The sequence below is a fragment of the Coenobita brevimanus genome, chromosome 91 (assembly GCF_032717465.1).
Source record: "Coenobita brevimanus isolate Jiangsu-jjx chromosome 91, ASM3271746v2, whole genome shotgun sequence".
In the NCBI taxonomy this organism is placed as follows: domain Eukaryota; kingdom Metazoa; phylum Arthropoda; class Malacostraca; order Decapoda; family Coenobitidae; genus Coenobita; species Coenobita brevimanus.
In genome coordinates, this window is record NC_137044.1 from 14,716,986 (window position 1) to 14,733,340 (window position 16,355).

The following is a 16,355-nucleotide window of genomic DNA, read 5'->3' on the forward strand; positions in this document are numbered from 1 at the left end:
CCTCAGCTGAATTAAATCATGATGCGACTCAGAACATCAGACATAATTTGTTCCTTACTATGAAATGATTACACTGCTTTGATGGAGTGCTGTAAGGTTGAGGTGAGTATATGGTGTTTGGTAGTTCTGTTGGAGATGAGAGCTGGTTTTGGGTACTATAGGCAGGCTATATGACAATGTTTCCTGTCCTGTTGATTAAAAGCTGATAGCATAGAGCTGCATGTATTAGATGTGTGTAGAGCTGTGCATGCTGATTACTAGTCAGACATATTTGTGGTCATGTAAGGAATATATTTTTAATTTGTGTGCATATAACCAATAATTTTGTAAAAATTACACTTCTCGATTTTGTATATTATGTTGAGTGCTTGTCACTGTTGCTTGGATGCTATGACTGGTTTAATTTTTAAAGCTTATTCTCATTTGAATGTGTTTTGTTGAATGTTTGTCTTTATACTACCATGTTGCTTTCATCATTCTCATTCTCATCATCCAGGCCTCCTTTCTCACCCTAAGGTGGGATGAAGTAGCATCCAGAGAACCAGGAAAAATTAAATGATAGAATGAGATACCAATTGAAGTTTGCCCTGTTGAGTAAGTCATTCTCCCATTCACTTGCCATTCAAGCCTCCTGAATCTTAGCTTCACCTGATAGGTAAAAAAACATTCTACACACAGCTTCCCACTCACCTATCTGACAGTTAATCCAGCGACTGTTAAGTTAAAATGGGATGCCAGACCCTGGTCATACACTCATTCACACACAATTCATCCAGCCACCTCATTCACTTGTCAGCTCCCTTTCCCTGTTACCTCCTGTGCCTCTTTTCCTCACACACTCATATACCTGTACCATATCCATTTTCTAGGCTGTCATGCCCCCTCCTATCTCCAAATTGACTCAGATATACTCTTTTCACCACTGTGATATTATGCCGATTTCATTTGTGCGGTGTGTTGAGGAGAGCAGCTGGAGATTGTCTGGCGTGAAAGGATTGAACTTGCTGGTGAGCCTCTTGAGTGTGAGGAATAGTTTTGTTATTTAGGAGACATATTATGTGCTGGAGGTGGGGCTGGAGCTAGCGCTGTGGCTAGAGTGAGGAGTGGTTGGAAGAAGTTCAGGGAGCTGTTGCCTCTCCTGACATTGAGAGGGCTCTCTCTCTGTGCGAAGGGATCTTTGTATGTAGCATGTGTTAGAAATGTAATGCTGTATGGTAGTGAGACCGGGGCAGTAAAGGAAGAGGATATTCTCAGGCTCAAATGTACAGAAATGACAATGATTAGATGGATGTGCAGTGCGTTCCAGAGTGTGAGGCATGGGGTGGACTAGGTTTACAATGGAAGAGTTGAGGGATAGGATGGGACTGGAATGTATTGGTGTTGTGATGAGGAGAGGTAGATTGAGGTGGTTTGGGCATGTGGAGAGGATGGGGGATGATAATTGGGTGCAGAAAATGGGAAGTGTTAATGTTCGGGGTAGGGTTGTGAGAGATAGACCTAAAAAGACCTGGGACAAGGTCATTGAGTGTGACCTCAAGGATAAGGGACTGAATAGGGAAGCTGGCAGAGATTGAGCAACATGGAGAGCCGCCATTAGGTGATGAAGCCTGACACATGCAAGCATGTTGGAGCCTTCAAAAATGAAGCGAAACAAATGATTCACACCCATTATATCAACGAGGCCGTACCATTTAAGCACACTTTCTTCAGCTCGGGTAACCACAGACCTGTGTACACTGCTTCTATCACAAATCACATTTTTTCTTATTCTGTTTTCTCAGTACACTCCACACACATTCTTCAATAGTGCCATCTCCACTGCACGTACTCTTGACTTTCCATTTTCATGCCACACCATGTAGTTTTCACTGAAATATTTTGCGAATGTTGGGGGTAGGGTTGCAAGAGGCTGACCAAAAAAGACTTGGGGTAATGTCAAAGAGTGTGACCTCAGTGGTAAGGGACTGAATAGCGAGGCTGCCAGAGATCAAGCAGCATGGAGAGCCATCATTAGGCGACCAAGGCTGACGCATGCAAGCATGTTGGAGCCTTTATAAATGAAATTAAACGAATTATCTTTCTGAATTATGATGTTATGTAGAGTGTTTGTCTTAGATATACATGTATGTTGCTTTGACTGGTATATTTTGCAGTTAGATTCCTTTCACTAATATTTTAGTTTTTCTTTTCCCTTTCAGACCCAACCAGAACAGTAAGAGCTTTAAGGTCAGTGAACACTCCAGTAGCTGTATCATTTGAGTAGGTTGAGAGAGAAGACTTCAGACATGCATACTTAAGTCTATTCAAGTAGAGATAATTGTAAGTTACTGGTTGAACACAATACAGTGATTTTTTGGTACGGTACTTGTATGTACAATTTTTTATTTTTATTTTTTTTTTTGTAACACCATAGCATAGGTATTGCACAGGTCATTCTGAGAAAGGGAAAGTAAAGTTGTCGTATTGTGCCAGAATTAACTTAATCCAACTCATCCTGGCCTAACCTATTGAAAGCTGACCCAGCCCAACTCAACCCAACCCAGCCCAGCCCATTGCAATCCAGACCAGCCCAACCCAGCCCAACCAAACCCAGCTCATCCCAACTCATCTTTAGACTTAAATCCTACCAATCCCAGTCCAACCAATTCTTACACTCCCAAGGGGGGGGGGGTTACTTACTCAAACTACAAAGAGGGATTGCCCTCTTAAACTTTCAATAGGGTTTCCCCTTTAAATTCTCCATGGGGGTTAACCCCTAACTTGACCAAAAATTGCCATCTTTCTGTCTTGAATTCCAAATCTCCGTATCTTGATTTCCTAGTTGTAACGAGAAGTAAACACCACAATACAGCTCAAGTAACGAAAAACTGTTATGAAAAGAAGGTAGAGCCATAGTACTGTACAGTACAGTCTGTCACTGAGCTATGGGAAATATTCTACAAACAGGTGAAGTCTCCTCCAAGTTGAGGTACATGAACTATGGATACACATAGGTGACGCAATGCCATCGTATTATTAAATACATTGCAAAAACACATCCCCAAAAGCCACGTATTACGGAAGTGTAACACCAAACTTTTAAGTAAACCAGGGAATATAGACCAGAAGACGGCAGAATCAACATCGAACACTGAATATATAGAGTAAATGTAGTACCTTCGCTATGAAGTACATTGCAACATCGCTATGAGGTACATTGCAACACATCAAACACTAAAACTCATACTGTATTACCAAACATGCACCAGCCTTTGCAACTGAATTAGGGAGTATGTAACATGACAACACGGCAGAGTAAGCATCACAACACAAGAAGATACGCACCACCACAACAGTCATAAAAGCAGACGTAGAACAGCAGGGACACAGAATAGTGCTATCAAATACACAGTTAACTTAGCAGTGACAGAGTTGGCTACATTATCACACAGTGCCATCACAGCAGCACACCATCACTGCACACACACAAACACACACAAAACTCCTCAAGCACTCCAAATAGCACACCGCCATTCCCAGCCCCACACAAGCATCACCAGCTCACGACACCACACAACCTCACACCTGCAAAACAACACACCATCACCAGACTCAACCAAACCACATACAACCCAATACCACCATCAGACACCATCAGACAACCACACACGCATTACAGATCACCACCACCACTAGGCAAAACACACACACACACACACACACACACACACCTAACCCAGCCCTCCATACCAAATGTTTACGAACAAAATTCGACACATTACAAGCAGCAGCAATAAACACACAAACAGCCAAACATTGCAGGCCGTGTTGACAATGTTGCAGAGGCAGTTTGGGGGCGTTGCAATGAAATGTTGGGTGATCAGAGCTAACGGGTAATATCCGAGGGTTTAATTTAATCACATTGCAAGTTAAACAAGGGATCAAAGTGTGATGGGCAGAGAGAGAGAAAGTGAGTTTGGCAGAGACAGAGCGAGAGAGATTTATAGAATTAGGAGGGAATTAGAGGATCCGAGAGAGAGAGAGAGAGAGAGAGAGAACGATTTATAGAATTAAGAGGAACTTAAGGGATCCATCTGTGTGTTGTATTTGTTTTTCATTATATCCTAAATAATATGGTTTTGTTTTGTACGTAGATAAAAGAAAACTTTTTGAAATATTGTAGTTGTATTTGTGTTTGTTGGTTTGTCAGATTAGATTTTTGTGGTCCATTTTTTTTCGAACTTTCATTGGTCTTAAATTTTATTATGACCACATAAAAAGGTACATGAAAATGAGAATATATTGGAAATTTTCTCCCTCCCCCCCTCTCTCTCTCACACACACACACACACACACACACGCCCCCGGTATTGCTCTGATAATATTGAGGGTGATGACGGCAATAAAAACCTTGACGTGATAGCGGTGAAAGCCTCCTTGATTCTCTCTCTCTCTCTCTCTCTCTCTCTCTCTCTCTCTTTCGTTTTGTATTTTCTTTAGTTTTATATTTTCCACAAACTCGCTTTTCATTTTCTTTCGACTATGGACACAGAAGAATAAGCCTGTTCTCTTAGGCTCAAAAGTCCATCTACCCAGCAGCCTTCACCCATCACCGTTTGGGCACCAATACCCACCATCCCTCGTTTTATACGCAAGAGGAGGTGATAGGAAGTTGTAGAGAGGCGCTACTAGGGAGGAAATTATAGTGAAGAGGTGCTAGGAAGAGTTTAGATGAGGTGCTAGGGAGGAAGTTCTAGAGATGTGCTAGGGAGGAAGTTCTAGAGATGTGCTAGGGAGGAAGTTCTAGAGATGTGCTAGGGAGGAAGTTCTAGAAAGGTGCTAGGGAGGAAGTTCTAGAAGGGTGCTAGGGAGGAAGTTCTTGAAAGGAGGTGCTAGTGAGGAAGTTGTAGAAAAGAGGTGCTATTGAGGAAGTTCTTGAAAGGAGGTGCTAGGGAGGAAGTTCTAGAAAAGAGGTGCTAGGGAGGAAGTTCTAGAATGGAGGTGCTAGTGAGGAAGTTTTAGAGAGGAGGTGCTAGGAAGGATGTGCTTGGTCATTTCCCAGCCATTGTCACTCGTATTTCTTCCTCCTGTCATATTTCTCCTCCTCCTCCTCCTCCTCCTCCTTATCATTGGTTTGCTTTTTTTTTTTTTCCATTGCTGATAAGGGTAGGAGATACTGAAATAAACTCGGAGATGCAGTGTGTGTGTGTGTGTGTGTGTGTGTGTGTGTGTGTGTGTGTGTGTGTCTCTCCCACCCACCTTGCAGCACTAGCCTTTCCTATAATAAATATTAGAAATCAATAGGCCAGCCATTTGTTGTGAAATATGGCGTAATTTGAATTCGGCCAAGGCTTACTCCTCGGACGGTGGTCCCGACAAGGCAGTGTTGAGCTGGAGTCGTATTCTGAGTGGCAAAGGAGGCTAGGTAACACTTCCTTATTTGTGATTTATCCTCCGAATCACACACACACACACACACACACACACACACACAGGGAGGACTCGGGGAAAATATCAGAGTCTCATGTAAACACCTTCATTTTACTCTTAACTTTTTCCATTATTTTTCTGCCTACATTTTCTGTTGTCTTTAAATTTTTGTATAATATCTATTGCTTTTACTTTTTCATCCAGTTATTTTTTTACATATGGGGCCGGGTTAGTCTGCATTTATATATTTTTTCATACCTTTTTGCAACATTTTTTCTTTAACTTTGAATTTTCCATTTTTCGCTTCGCGCAACAATTTTCCATCTACTTCGTTAATTTTCCTTCATATTTTTATGTTTTGTTTTTCGGTTTTGGCTACGCCTTTTCCATCATCTTTGTTTATTTTCATGTTTTTTCGCTGTCACGTCCCCTTGATGTATAGGCCTTTTGCACAAGTGATCGATCGCCCGTCTGTCGTTGGAATGGGTAATTTGTCAGAATTTTTCGTTCTGAGGGTGTCGTGGCCAGCCTGTCTGTGTGTGTGTTTCAATAGGGGGGAGAGAATGAGAGGGGGAGGAGAGAGGGGAGACTGTAATATATGAGAGAGAGAGAGAGAGAGAGAGAGAGAGAGAGAGAGAGAGAGAGAGAGAGAGAGAGAGAAACTAAAATATTCTTTTTAATGTAATTTTTCTCACTTTCCAGACCGCTGACCGTGTATACAAGAAGCCAACCAGATTAATATTGTCAGGTGAGAAATGTTTTCTTCAGCAGAGGTGTTATGTGAAGCACTTCCTGTCTCACTGCCACACTGTCAGACGCTTTCCCTATCAATCCATCCATCCATCCATACATCCTTTCATCAGTCTGTCTATCCATTCATTCATTTATCCATCCAGCTATCCATCCTTCCATCTATCTATCTGTCCATCGATCCATTCATCCACCCACCTACCTATCCATCCATCCTTCCATCAACCCACTCACGCATCCATACCCATCCATTCATCCATCCATCCCCCCCTCCATCGTAATCGCGTATACCGAACATTAAAGTCACCCAGGCCAGTCAAAAGCGGGCCCTCAGGCAACGGACTGGTGAAATGAGAAGTTTTAATGAGCGTCCCATGAGAAAATATTTATGGAAAACTTGAAGGAGGGTGAAGTTTGGCTTGTAAGAAGGTGAGGACTGGGAAGAAAGCGGACGGAAATGAGAAAAATAACGGGGCAGTGAGAATGATAGGGAGAGAATGAGTTAGGGATACTGATATATAGATAGATAGATGGAAGACGAAGGTGGATGAAGTTTTGCCTGTAAGAAAGTGAGGACTGAGAAGAAAATGAAAAAATAATGATTGAGAATGGTAGCGAGAGAATGAGTTGGTGATATTGACAGATAGATTTTATATGGGTAAATAGGTAAATAGACAAATAGATGGCCTTCTATTAATCATTGCAACCACCAGACGATTTATCTTTTGGAGAATAAAATCGTCTAGAGATAGCAAGAGCAGATTGAAAAACACGTCATTGGTGGGAAGGGGTCAGTGCGATGTGAAGAGGATGAGGTTGAGTGACGTAGACAGTGAGAGTGATATTGAGTGATTATGGGGACAGAGTGATGGAAAGTGATTATATGAGTAGGTAGAGAGAGTAAGAGTGATAGAGTGATGGAAAGTGATTATACGGCCAGGTAGAGAGATTAAGAGTGATGTATAGAATGAGTGTGATGTAGGAGAGAATGGTAATACAAGTAACAAGGACAGAATTACTCACCTACCCCTCTTCCCTCCTTCCCCTTTCCTCTCCCTTCATCTCTCATCTGCCACTTCCCCTTCCCATCACTCCTGTCATCCTCTCCCTCTGTTCTTTATCCCCCGCTCTCCTCTCATTCTCCCATCCTTCCCCTCCCCCTTCCCCACATCCCCCTCTCCCACATCCCCCTCCCAGCATCTCTTTTCCACACCATTACCCCCGTCCTCCTTGCTACCCTCAACCTTTTCCACTCCATTTACTTCCTGTTTTCCCAGCCTACAAAAACCCTTTCCATACCATTAGTCCGGCTGTTCTGCATACCCCTCTCTAGAAGCTGAATCTCTCTCTCTCTCTCTCTCTCTCTCTCTCTCTCTCTCTCTCTCTCTCTCTCTCTCATTCGCTAGTCATACGTGCAATAATAATAAAAAAATGATTATAATAATAATGATAATAATAATAATAATGATAACATACATATTAGAAAGGGAGCAAAGTGTGAAATGGACAGGGAGGAGAGTGACTGACATACCCTAAGTGTGAAGGGAGGAAAATGACGGACTTGCCCAAGTGTGAAGTCGACACCGTAGAATATCAGACGAACCCCTTGTTCTTGGCTGTACACCTCAAAAACTTTGACATTAATCCACTCGCACGCAGGCTTCCCAAACTCCCTCATTCCCATCCCCCTCACCGCAGAAACAAACACGGTAATCCCTCAGAGTGGCGTTCGTTACGGATGTCAACTAGCGATAAATAATTTCCACTACTGTAACGTATTATTCTCAGGGATCATTATTATCATCTGACTCATTTTCCATATTAATAATCACTTACGGTTTGGTTGTAAGATGGTTGGAAGATGTATGAGTGAAAATAAAAGTTTGAACACTTAATCTTACATACGAGTTGAGACTTTATGGTTACGGCTCCAGGGTTGTACAGTATATGTAAGTTTTTTGAGCTTTTGGAGTTATTGAGATGGTTTATGTATACATTTTATCTTCACAGCTGTCAAACATTTCACAGGGAAACATGATCGAATAGGAAAGTGGATAATACGACCATGCAAAAATATATATATATTTTTTCCACTCCGCAGAGTGGGCAAGGCACGGCCTTTTTCCTATGTGGGGATGATGATAGGCGGTGGTGGTAAAAGTGGTTGCTTAGCAACAACGAGCCTCTAGTTACAGAACACTGGTTTTAAGGATAACTAATATGTTATTACGGACATTTTTTTTTTCATGGTTACCTATAATACAGTATTGCGTTTGCTGTGAGCCTTTAAGTTTCGTAGAGTGTCCTGCTGTGGAATGATTATGTACTGTCTTGCTGTGCTTCATTGTAGTAATCCACTGATATGGAGCTGTCTCATCATGAAAATTGGTTAGGATTCTTTATGAATACTGCCTCAGAACTCCCTTAAAACAATCCACACCCACACCACACCACCACCCACCTAACCCACACCCACACCACCACCCACCTAACCCACAACCACACCACCACCCACCTAACCCGCACCCACACCACCACCCACCTAACCCGCACCCACTTCACGACGACCACCTGACCACCTAACCCACACTACTATATCTTCTAACTCACACCCACACCATCACCACCTTCTTAGCTTGAGCGAAGTCGACCAGGCGGCAAAGACCATGAGCAGGTGTCGCAAGTAAGTCGGTCCTTTTAGCGCCCCCTCTCTTTTCCCTCCATCCGCACCTCAACTCCAACCTCCCAAACCCCAACCTCCCAACCCCAACCTCCCCCTCATCCCCTCCCCCACTTCTTTCCTACCCTTTCCTCATGCATTTTAGTGCCTCGTTTCTTACTTGATTTGCCTTTCCACTTTTTTTTTTTTGCTTTTTTTTTTACCTTTTTATTTTCCCTTCCTCTGTCATCATCATTTACATGAACATCCCTTTCTTTATTTTTTGCTTTCCCTACTCTGTCCTCAATTCTTTCCAGGCCTTCTTCTCTTTACCTAATTTCCCTCCTTTTTTGCCCGGCTTTCCATCTGTTTACCTTTTTTTTCCTTATCTTGTCGTCTCTTATTCTTACCCGTTATTTCCTCTCTCGTTTATCCTTTGTGCCTCTCCCATTATTTCGTTTTGCTACCTTTAATTTTCTTCCATCACTTCCATCTTTCCTTTCCTTCTTTCTCCTTTTTTTTTTTCTTTTTTTTTTCACCCCTTTGTCTCCTTTCCCAATCAACCCCTTCTCCCCACACCTTTTTCCCGAAGCTGTTCTCTATTTCCCCTCCATCTCAACCCCCTTCCTCTCCTTCCCTCCCTTCCAACCCCATCCATCCCTTACAACCCCTACTCGCCCTTCTCTTCCTTCCACCACCATCTCTCCCCAGCTCAAGCCGCCACCACCCCCATCCCCCTTCAAGGATGCACCCTCGAACCAACACTCCTTAGCGCGTCAGGGTTCTTATCTCGCCCGAGCTGAGAGCAGGAGTCTCACCCGGTTTCTCCAAAGGTCCAGCGGGCGGAAAGGAGCCATTAGCAGTGGAGGAGGCGGCGGGCTTTCCATTGCGAGGTGTTGCGAGACTTTTTGAGACTATCTTCCTCCTTCTGCTTCTCCCGCTGAGTCTCCGGCGTGTATCTTTTCTACTGTAAATCCTGTCCCGTTAACTTAGGGGCTCTGATATTGATTTTTTTCTTTTTTTCTTATATTCAGTGTTTCCTTTGAGTTTTGGAATTTGTAGTGGTTCTCACAGTACATATATTTACATTTTCATCCTGCCTCACTCCATCTTTTTGAGTAAAAAAAGAAGTTGGGATGATGATGGTGGTGGTGGCGGTGGTCGTGATAGTGGTGGTGGTGATGATGGTGATGACGATGATGATGATGATGATGATGATGATGATGATGATGATATTAAAACACACACACACACACACACACACACACACACACACACACACACACACACACACACACACACACACACACACACAACCTAGACCAACGACAATCCCGCCTCCCTGCCTGGTTCTAGTGTGACCCTTTTCAATTACGGGTTAATGAATCTCACCTGCCTGTCTGCTCATAAGGCCTCTCTCAGGTGTGCGGTCCTTCATTAACAAACGCTCTTTCTGGGTTTTACCTGGCTCTTTCTACCCATTTCCTTTCCACTCTCTTCTTTTCCTTTCCTTCCTGCTTTCCTATCCTCGTTTTTTTTTTTTAGTTATAATCTTCCCTAAAATTAAGTGCCACGAAAGGAACAATACACGTAGGTCTGTTGCTGTTCGTTTTCCTTTGTTTTCCCTCCCTTCCCTTTCCCTCCTGTCCTGTTATTCCATTTTCTTCCTTGTCTTCCCATCCTGTACCATTGTTCTATTTTCTTCCTTCTCTTTCCCCTGCTTTCCCTTTACTCTTCTCTTCCTCATCATTCTTCTTTCCCCTCCCTTCCTTCTCCTTTTCCATCATTTCCTTCTCCCTCAGGTCCCCTTACTCTTTTCCTTTTCTTTCCCTTCCATTCCCCTCCCTTCCCTTTCCCCTCCTTCATCTTACTCTATTATGTTTCTTTTCTTTTCCCCGCTCATCCCTTTCCCCTGCCCTCTTATTACATTACTCCCTTCCTTTTCCACTCGTTTCCCCTCTCCTTTCCTCTCTTGTCTCCTTCCCTCCCTCCTTTCGCCCCTTCCATCATCCCACCCTTACAGTACCTCCTGTCTTCTTGTTACTTTCTACTTTCCTTTCTTCCCATTCATTTAAGCTGCTGTTATTGGTTTTGTAGCTTAATGTATGTTGATTATCTGTTGTTATTTATTAGTGGATTAGGGTGAATATAACTACGATAGTTTACGTTAGTCTGTGATACAAGGAGAAGGAGTGTGGGTGTCCATTTTCTGTTAACTTCTTCCCTCCCCCCCCCTCGTCTATCTCTCTCTCTCTCTCTCTCTCTCTCTCTCTCCTGCCAGACATCTAATTCGAGAGCCCGATTAAAACGTTTCAAGGCCTCTGTCACTATTAATCTACTTTCTACTCAAGCTCAATCTACTCTTGATGTTCAATCCAGTTCAGTCTACTCTCTGCTCCCTCTCCATATATCACTGCTTCACCTAGTGGAGTTATCTGTGCCTTGCTGTCCAGTTTAATCGATTTTCTTATTCCTTCCTTTATTCTCTCCTCTTTTCCTTTTTTTTTCTTCCATCTCTCTTTCTTCCTTCTCGCATTTTTTCTTTCTTTTTATTTTAACTATATTTCCTTCCCCCCCCCCTCTCTCTCTCTCTCTCTCTCGTGTGTGTGTGTGTGTGTGTGTGTGTAGAAGCAGCGGGGCAGGGCAGGGCAGAAGTAGAGAAAGATGACGAAAGGGAGAGAGACTAGGAGGGGAAAGGGAGAGAGACTAGGAATGGGGAGGGAGAGAGAATGGGGGAAGAAAGGGAGTGACAAAGCTTGGAAGATAGTGTGAGAATGGGGAGGAAAGTGAGGGGGAATAGAGGAGGAGTGGGAGAGGGTAAGGGGAAGAGGAAATGAGAATGGGGTGAAAAGGGAGAGAGAATGGGGAAGGAAAAGGACGAGGAATGGGGGAGAAGGGAGAAAACGAAAGAGATATGGGGGAGGAGTGTAAGAAATTAGGAAAATAATCATCATAGTGTCCTGGAGAATGTATGACACCTTAAGTCACTCCACAATAAATAGTGAAAGTGGATGAAGTATCAGTTAAAGGAAAGTGAAAGCTGAATAAAAAGAAAGGTTGTCTTATCTCTCTCTCTCTCTCTCTCTCTCTCTCTCACACACACACAGTTTCTCATGGCCTTTCCACTCAAGGAGCTTTATCTTGCTTTACACTCACCGTTTTCTCACACATACTTATGCTCATGGTTTGCCATCCTGCCTGTCTGTCTTTCTTGGAGAGGAGGAAAAGGAGAGGAGAGGAGAGAAGGAAAAGGAAAGGAGTGGGGAGGTGAGGGACAGAGGATGGAGTGTAGTGTGAGGACGCAAATTGGATTCGCCGTCCAAAAGCTGACGAAATTGGCTGTGTCGACCGAGGAACACTGTGTTGCTCTCTTCCTTCACTTCTTTTATTCTATCTTCCTTCATTCTTTCTCCTTTCATATTCTTCTTTCATTCTTTCTTCTTTCACTTTTCGTCTTTCATTCCTTCTCCTTTCATTCTCTTTTCCTACATTTTTTTCTCTTTTTATTCTTTCTCCCTTCATTGCGTCTGTCAACATTTTTTCCTGCATTCCTTTTCCTTTCGTTCTTACCTTATTGCTTCTCCATTCTTTCATTTTTCCTTCACTTTTTCAATATCTTGGTTCTCATTTTTTTCTTTTTACCCCTTCCTTCCTGCTACACAATTTTCATCCTTTTTTCTTTCTTCTTTCAATGTTTTCGTTCTAATTTTCTTTTTTTTTCCTCTCTCTCTCTCTCTCTCTTGCTCGCTCCTCCCTTTTTCTTCTTTCCTGCTCCATAGCTCTAGTATTCTTTTCTTTCTACCTTCTTTCGTTCTTGCTTTCTTTCTCCTTCTTTCCATCTAATCATTTATCTTTTTTCTTTCTTCTTTCTATATCTCTTTCGTTCCCCTTACCCTCCCTTTTCCCTCCTTCTCTCCTTACTTTCTTCCGTCATTCCCTTTTTTCACTTTCTTCATTCCCAGTTTCTTTCTTCATCATTCTTCCTAATTTTCTTTTTCGTCCTTTCCTTCTCTCTATTTCTTCTCATTATTTTTCCTTCTTTCCCTCCTTCCTTTTTTTCCATTCAGCTTTTCATCGTTTTCCTCTCCTTCTTGCCATCATTTCCTTATTATCTACATTATTTCGTCTCTCTATCTTTTTTTCTTTGTCTTTCTGTGTTGCTTTCTTGTTCCACAAATTATTCCTACTTTCTTTCTTTTGCATTCTTCCCTCTTCTTTCCTTTACTTTCTTCCTTCCTTCTTTTTCGTTTTTGCTTCACTTTCATTCTTCTTTCTCCACTCCTTTTTCGTTCCTTCTTGGTTTCATTCCTTCATTCATTTCCCTGTTCACTCATTCATCTTCTTTCTCTTGTTCGTTTTACGTGATACAAACAAGCACATACTCACACGCTCTTGATGAAGGCATGTTTCACTTTTGGATATTTCGCGGACTTGGATTTTTCACTGTGATTCGCCAAAAAAAGAAGAAAAAATACGTTCCATTCAGCTTTAGCAATGAGTCAATTTTTAAACGTAACGAGTCATTTTCGCGAAATATGGAAAGGCTCTCCGTATAATTTTGAAATTTGAATGTTAACTACTAAATCATATCCAAAGGTATGACTGCATATACAGTACATGAACAGGAGAATGAGAGACTGACTAGAAGAGTGTACGAGTATGTGTGTGCGATGGAGGGAGGAGAGGAAGGGAGAGACCTTACCCCCACCCTACCTACCTTCTTCTTCTCTCCCTCCCTGCATCAATCCATCTCCCTGTCTGGCATCAACCCCCTCTATCATCCATTCTCCTATCTACCTACCTACCTCCATCCTTTCCTGCCTACCTACCTACCTACCTGCTTATCAGGCAGCCGTTCATCTTTTGTTCTCCTCCTCCTCTCTGTCTAATGCTGTAATTCTGACTTTCTTCCTACCTAACTCTCTCTCTCTCTCTCTCTCTCTCTCTGTCCATCCATTCATCTCTCAGCCTTCCTCCATCAATTAGGCCGCCCCTCGATCGGACAGAGAGAGAGAGAGAGAGAGAGAGAGAAATGGGCGGGATGCTTAATGAGGATTGGGAGGTGGTGCGGGTCAATGGTCATTTTCTCTCTCTCTCTCTCTCTCTCTTCACCCCGCATCACCCCACTCCCCTTGCTCATCTCCCCAGACAAATCACCCTCGTCCCTACTCAGTAACGACCCCTTCCCAAGACGCCCTATTATCCGCCAACCCGACTAGAGATAAAGTCCACAAGTTGGCGGACATTTGTATCTCCCGTAATGAGAGACAACCGGCGATTTGACTGGTGTGTGTGTGTGAAAGAAACAGAGAGAGAGAGAGAGAGAGAGAGAGACTTATCAGTAATAGAGGTAAAACAGAGAAGCTATCGTCTGTGTTTTCTGAGAGGAGATTCATACTAATTTCTTTAATTTCTATGAGTGTTTTCCACACACACACACACACACACACACACACACACACACACACACACACACACACACACACACACACACACACACACACACACACACACACACACTGTCTCTCTCTCTCTCTCTCTCTCCCCGGGCTTAACCCTGTCTGTCCAGCACACAACCCCATGCCACCCACTCCCCAAGCCAGATCCCTTAAACCAGCATCCCACGGTGGCTTAGTCGTAAGAGGGAGGGGGGAGGAGACGGGGGAGGAATGTTGGAAGTAAGGGGAGAGGGTAGTGGGGGAGGGGGAGGATGGGGGAGGGAGGAAAACGTGGGAGAGTTGGGATGGGAGGGAGAAGTGGGAGTGTGGAGAGAGAGAGAGAGAGAGAGAGAGAGAGAGAGAGAGAGAGAGAGAGAGTGAGTATGAAGGAGGGAGAAGGAAACGAAGGGAGGAAGAAAAGAAGAAAATGTCAAAGAGGAAAGCGGGACAGGCGACGGAGATGGATGGGGGGACAAAAAGAGGGAAAAGGGAACAACAGAAGGAGAGAAGAATGGGAGAGAAGGTATGGATGGAAAGGAGGAAGGAAGGGGAGAGAGGGGAGAAGAAGGGAAAGAATGAAATGAAGAGGAGGGAGGAGAGAAGAAGGGAAAAAATGAAAGGAAGGAGAGAAGGAAACAGAGGATAGGGTAAGAGAGGTCAGGTATATGGATATTGTACAGTGTGAAGGGGGAAAATGGATAGGAACAGAATGAAGGATAGGAGAATGAGGGAGGAAGAGAAGGATAGACGGAAGGGAGGAAGGAAATAACGGAGTGGAAGGAACAGAAAGGGAAATGGAACGGAAATGGGTGAGGAGGGGAACAAAGTGGAAGGTGGCTAGAAAAGGAAAAATTAATTGAATAGATTCGAAAAATGTCACTGAATGGGGGAAGAGAAATGAGAAGGAAGGGAGGGATTAGAGAGAAGGAATATGAAGGGAAAAGGGAGGAGAAAGGAGGGGAGGAGAGGAACAGAATGGTTAGAGAGAAGATATAGAGGGTATGTGGGGATGAAGGAAGGTAGAAGTAGAGGGGTAGGAAGAGGGAAGAGAAAGGGTAAAAGGGCTGGAAAGGGGTGAGAGGAGAGGGGAAGGGAGGGGAACGGAACAAGATGGATGGCTTCAGAGCAAAACGCGTGATGGAGTGACAGACAGGTTTTCTGGTCGTTAATATTGTGTCCCAGTCCGAGTGGGGAAAGGCAACGGAGGTGAGAGGGGAAAAGAGGGAAAAAATAAGAGGGGAAAAACAAGAGGGGGTAAAAAGTGAGAGAATGGGAGGAGGAAAACGCAGGAAAAAAAGAGGGGAAAATAAAAATGGGTAAAAAGTGAGAGACTAGGGTGAGAGGGGAAACGTAGTGAAAAGAGGAAAACATGGTTGGGAATATGAGAAGACAGGGAGAGATAAAAAAGAAAAACTGAGAGGGGAAGCAGAAAAATAAAACATGGAATAAGTAAAGTGAAAAAAGTATGAGGAAGTGAGAGGAGCAGAAACAAAATAGACAGAAAAATTAGAAGAAAGTGGGAAAAAGAAGGTAAGAGAGGAAGTACGAGGAAAAGATGGGGATGATTGATGGAGGAAAAGACGGAGGAAGGTGAGAAAAGGAGGAGGAAGAGTAGGAAAATAGGAGAAATCAGACATGAGGAATAATGAGACTAATAGTTGAAAATTGAGGTAAGAGGAGAGGAAGAAGAAAAAAAAAAGGGGGGCGGAGAAGGTGATAGATGAATGTGAGATGGGACACAGTGAGGGAAAAAAATGGATAAATATAGGGACGAGGAAGAAAACTGACAAAAAAAAAAAAATCTAAGAAACATATCCATCACAAATACTGTACCTTGAGTGAATACACTGAATTTTTTACTAATTATACTTAGAGAGAGAGAGAGAGAGAGAGAGAGAGAGAGAGAGAGAGAGAGAGAGAGAGAGAGAGAGAGAGAGAGAGAGAGAGAGAATTTACTGTGTTACACAAGTACTCTAGCGATAAAGCGATAAGTCCAGTACTTATGTATTTTCTACGTTCCTGTTGCGCGCGCGCGCGCGCACGCACACGCACGCACACGCGCGCACACACACACACACACACACACACACACACACACA